Source organism: Etheostoma cragini, chromosome 12 (genome assembly GCF_013103735.1).
Source record: "Etheostoma cragini isolate CJK2018 chromosome 12, CSU_Ecrag_1.0, whole genome shotgun sequence".
Classification (NCBI taxonomy): Eukaryota; Metazoa; Chordata; class Actinopteri; order Perciformes; family Percidae; genus Etheostoma; species Etheostoma cragini.
Window position 1 is genome coordinate 7,143,844 of NC_048418.1, and position 5,625 is coordinate 7,149,468.

General features: G+C 43.2%; 1 long non-coding RNA gene across 1 annotated transcript in view; it reads left to right on the forward strand.

Moving 5' to 3' along the window:
• The first annotated feature begins 423 nt into the window (after positions 1 to 423).
• The window catches only part of LOC117954734, an 8,487-nt gene continuing 3,285 nt past the window's right edge, over positions 424 to 5,625 (forward strand). The window contains exon 1 of the long non-coding RNA XR_004658887.1: positions 424 to 433. This is a non-coding gene — a long non-coding RNA (uncharacterized LOC117954734). The remainder of the gene's footprint in view (positions 434 to 5,625) is intronic.

Consider the following 5,625-nt stretch of genomic DNA (forward strand, 5'->3'; position numbering starts at 1 on the left):
CAATGGAAATGCCAGCTTGTCGGTCCACCAGACTGACATGTCTCAACAGCTACTGGATAGATTGCCATGAAACACTTTTAAACAACCATTTATGGATTTATGGATGTTTATGGATTTATGGATGTTATGAAGAAAAAACGCCTAGAGAAATACAACTTGAGGAATATTGGGTGAAGTGTCATGAACTTTGTTAGATAGTCATGTCCCCTACAGAATGAATTGTAATAACTTTGGTGAGCTGATGACTTTTCATTTAGCACTAAGGCTGAAACCAACAGATCAAATCGCAAACGCAAGTTATTCTGAAACCTCTCAGTTCATTTTCATTCTAAGAGGTGTTAGCAACAACCATACACCGAAATGCCTCAGGACCCAATTGGGTAGACCTGCAACCAATCAGCGTAATAAAACTTATAATATAGTGCTAAGCTACGTACAAATGCAGACAGACTGCAGCGTGCAGAGATGAGCTGCTAAGGTGTAGTATCAAAATGTCTGTGGACGAGTGATGCCACTTTTGACATCAGAATTTAAAAAAAAAGTACTTTAACAAAAAGTGCCGCATCAGCTGCAGCCATCTTGGTAGTTTTCAAGAATGCTTTAATGGCGTTCTCCTTTACTTTACTAAGCCAGGTCTATGCTTGTCATAGTGTTCCCTGCGCTAGGCTATGCAAGCCAGAAATGATGTCATCACGTATTTTGGCTAAATTGTGAAGGCTCCCCGAGTCATCCCGCCCCATATAAGCTAAACAAGTTGTGATTGGCCTAACCAGTGTCTGTCCTTCTAGAAATCTGACAAATGAGAGGGGGACCAGACAGATCTGCCAGAGCAAAGAAACATTACCTCGCAGATTTATCTGAGTCCCATGCTATGTAGCACCATCATTAGGTCTAAATTTTACTTTGTACTTTAATTCCTAACCCCATACACCTGCAAAATTGTATAACATTCCCATCAGGTAATACTTTGTGTATAATGCAAATTAGAAAATATCAGCATGGTATTGTTAAAATAAGATGAAGAACATTACAGCATCCAAACATCGGCATGTTAACAATGGGGTTGTAGGCATTTTAGCATGTTAACATTAGCCTTTAGCTTGAAGCAAAGTAGTGCTAACTTTCATAAAAAGTAAAAGAGACAAAATGTAAATTGTGATGAATTTCCTAACTCAAGGAAACCTTGACTGTCGATTTTTGATACAAGAGGGAAATAAGGGTTAGGAAGATAAAATCTGAAAACTTGAAGCATTATTCAGAAAATGGTCAGCGGCCATGAAATGTTAATGCCGTATGTAGTTAACAGAATAAAACATGCAAAAAAACAACTGGTACAAACCTTTTTTTTTCTCTCTCTTCTGTTAAGTAGGTCAAAACTTCCAGTTTTGCTAAACCACGGATAAGACAACTTAGGGAAGTCAAGGCAAGATATTTTGAGGTGGCCCCCAAAGCTTTTGCCATAAACTAAATGTTTAGTCCATGTGCATAGAGGATGAGCGTAGAGAGCATGTATCAGTCTGAACAAGAACCTGAATATTTCATAGGAAGACAATGGGGAAATATTTGTTTTAATGTTTCATAATTGTGTGTACATGTGCACGCATGTGCACAATTGCCCCAATTTTAATGTTTGATGAAGGTTTGAAGTAGGAGGTGTTGTGTGGTTGTTTTTGCCCTGATGCGTCCTCCTTGAGTCTATTCACAGGAGGTTGACCTGTGAGCTCCAACGTGTGGCAGGCATCTGTGTGTGTCTGTGTGTGTGTGTGTGTGTGTGTGTGTCTTATAGTGTGCATCAGAGTGTGTTGGGAGGGGGGGGGGGGGGGGGGGGGGGGGGGGGCTTTTGGGGAGCCATAAAAGATTCAGCTCGTCTGTCTGTAGTGTTGTGGAGATAACAAATGTTTCCATTTAGTGATCATGCATGAGTTATAACTCACAGGACATAGCTTATGCTGTTTGGGTGTGTATGTCTGGATTGTGTGTCCTCACGCTGTCACAGCCTCCTAGAGCTAACAAGTGCTCAGACCCGGTAGGACTAAACAGAGCCCAGTGAGAGCATTATGTGGTCCTAGCAGAAGAGCCCTGCGTGCCGCCATGATGTGATGCCCCAAGTGAGCACAAAGACAGACTTCTGCTAGGCGTATAAGAAATCTCAGTCCAATTCGTCACATTCAGCTCTATTCTTTACTCACAGATGGACAGACACAGACAGGCAAACACAGTTACACACATATATAGACACACACATTCACACACAGAGCTCTATTATGCAGTAGGCCGTGCCATTCAATTGATCACAGGCATGAATTTCAGAACAAAAGGGAAATATTCCACCTCAAAGAGCAAAGAATTTCTAACAGAATGACTAAACGCGGCACACTGTCCTCACCGTATACTTCTAAAGCCTTTGTAACACTGAATGAGTTATAATGTGCAAAACAATGTGTGTGTGTGTGTGTGTGTGTGTGTGTGTGCGCGTGCGTGCGTGTGTGTATGTATGTGAATGTGAGCACATTGACAAGGGTAAGCCACTGAACACTTCAAACCAAGGGCCTAATCAGCACCCTATAGTCCACCCACACAACTTCTCTATGTATCTCTATCTCTCCTCTGATTTTCTCCCCTTCCCTTCTTCCTGCTCCTCCCTCGAGATAGCAGCATTGTTAGGGGGTGACATGAGGATGTGTGAGAGGGGGGTTGGGGTCTTCTGGGGGGGCTGGGCACCGTGCAAACTCAGTTTTGCGGTCAGCTGAGTGCTTTTCCTGTCCTAGTGGTGTTGTTGGAGGGTGAAGACATGCCGGGCTGATCTAGGAACTGTGTCCCTGGGGAGCAGGCGGTGACAAGGCCACAGGCGAATGCTACGACGCTGCTGAAATATTAAAGCTAATGGGATCGTAGCTCTGCATGCCTGCATATGTGTGTATGTGTTTGTGTGTCTGTGTGAGCGTGAGCATGTGTTGCTCTTAATTTGCAGCTAGTTGAAGTGAAGTGGAGTGAACAAAGTGGAATGGAGATGGATAATGCATTACACTCTAAACAAATGCGCGGACGAGAGAGTTTGGGCTGTAATAGAACAAAACCTATTTTTGAGTGTGAGAAATGGTGGAGAAGAGATAGGATGAGAGGAAAGGAGAGGAAGCAAGATGGGAAGAGAGGAGAGGAAAGGAACCGGAAAGAGAAAAGAAGAGGGGAGATAGAAGGTGAAGAGAGAAGAAAAAGGAGAGAGGACAAGAAGAGAGGAAAGTAGGGACAGGAAAGGACAAGAAAAGATGACGTGATGGGTGAAAGAAGAGGAGCGGAGATCGGAAGTAAGGAGATACAAGGAAACAGTAAGAGAGAAACGGAGATAGGAAGAAAAGTGAGGAAAGAAAAGGAAAGGAGAGAAGTATAGCACACACAAATTAAAAAAATTAGATACTTTAAAATCCCTCAGCTGCCAATAAGTACACACACACACACACACACACACACACACACACACACACACACACACACACACACACAGAGCAACTTCAAGCTATCGCACACACTGCCTGGAGCACAATACAGCTCGTTAGTGGGTACATGCTTAAAATGAGTCCCTCTCCCTCTCTCAACCCCTCCATCTCTCAAGCAGTTGTCAATGTTATTATTTCCAAATGAATACACTCAAATACAAGTCATTTTCCGACAGAATATGCTATAAATACAGTATGTGCTGTATGACAAACACACTGAGTGAGTGAAAGAAAGAGAAAGTGCCACGCTGCAAAACAGCAAACTCTACGATGCTATATGTTTGAGGGAGGGAGAACACGAACAACAATTAAAAATACAATAGTAGGTTGAGTGTGAGTGTGTGCATGTAAGTACGTGTGTGCGTTAGAAAACACCCACAGCTACCCTTGTTCCTGTGAGACCTGAGAGAAGCGTGTTTGAATCAGTGCTGCTGTGTGCAGCTTGTAGGCATGTGGTTAAATTATGTAGTTCAGTTCACTGTCTCTGTCACTCCCTCTCTTTGAGTGCTGCAGCACACGACTCGTATAAAACAACACCAAATATGAGGGGACACCATGCACACCCACACGCACGCACGCACGCACACACACGCACACGCAGACTCACACTCACACACATACTCACACTCACTCACACTCACACACACACACACACAGAAGGTGGATGTGGGATCTCATTGCTGTAAGATATAGACAGAGAGCTGGTTTATCACGTCTGTGATGTTAATTAAAATCAGACAGACGTTTGCAAAGAAATAAGTTTAGCTCATTTCCATTCTGTGTGAGAGCAGGAAAGTAGGCCACGCTATGGAGGCAGGCCAACTTTGCTGTCCTACGGATGAGAAATGACTGACAAGCGGAGAGAGGAGAAGGAGAAGGCCTCCCTTGTTTGTTGTTCCCCTGAGAATCCACACAAACGGCAGACTGCCATGCCAATGTGTCAAACTCTCTCGTTGTCACCTATCACGTCTCCAAAGGCCAGAAGTGGGCCACAGCCTTGACTGTTGCTAATTCTTTCCACCACACCTCATCCTCATGCTCAGCAGGGCCCCTCTGTGTCGCCTCACGTAATGTCCATTGACTTGTCTAATGGCTGTGAGTGCTGCTGCTTGGCCCGGATGGCACAGTGTGCCTTGTTAGTCTCTAGGAAAACACTGGTGCACATTAAAACTCTGCGTGAAGCGCCATCGTCGTTGGTTACACGAGCTCATTTGCATAAGCCGCTTTTTATTTAAAGGACACGCACACATGTAACCACCTACAGCAAGCGCACACATGCTCACACACAAGCCTCCCGTCAGCCCTCAGGGAGACAAACACACATGCACCTAATTTCCCAAAACCCACCCCTATGTGCCTGCTGAGATACAAGGTTTTAAGGGAATTTGCCTGCCAGAGGGAATCGTGCTGGATTTCATCATTCAAATATGTTATTCCGACACCTCAGGGCAATTTGCCGTGTATTAGTGAGCATTATACTCTTTTCCACTGCTAGAAAAAAGATTGAAAGTTTTCCCCTTTCATGCACCTGTGAATTCACACTGAAAAGAAAGTGGAAAAGGTCACTGTGGCAATATGAAAGAGGGTTTTTCTGCAGATAACAGTACATTTTCTGGTTCAGAAGTGATAGATGATGTAAATTTCATTCAGATGAAAATATATTCCATTATTCCTCCAAGTTAGTATCTCCTGTGCTTGATCAAGGAAGTGGCCTTGGGAGGTATGCTGGTCTCAGGAGCTTTAGTTTCTGGATTTAGCAGTGAGCTTTTCATATTTACACAGTATTGATTTGACTGGAGGGCCAGTGTGAATCTGGGATTTAGGTGAAATGTTACTCTTTGAGGTTGATTTCACAGTTGGAACCTGTGGTGGAAAAAACCTCTGTACATTTAGTACACATTTTGGGTACTTTGACTGTATTATTTCCATTTCATTACACTTTATACTTCTACTCCAATACCATTCGGATGTAAATATAATGTTCTTATATCATTTATATCATTAATCTAACTACATTTATCTGGCAGCTTTATTTATTTCACAAATCAAGATCTCACTTACAGTGGGTACGGAAAGTATTCAGACCCCTTTAAATTTTTCACTCTTTGTTTCATTGCAGCCATTTTCCAAA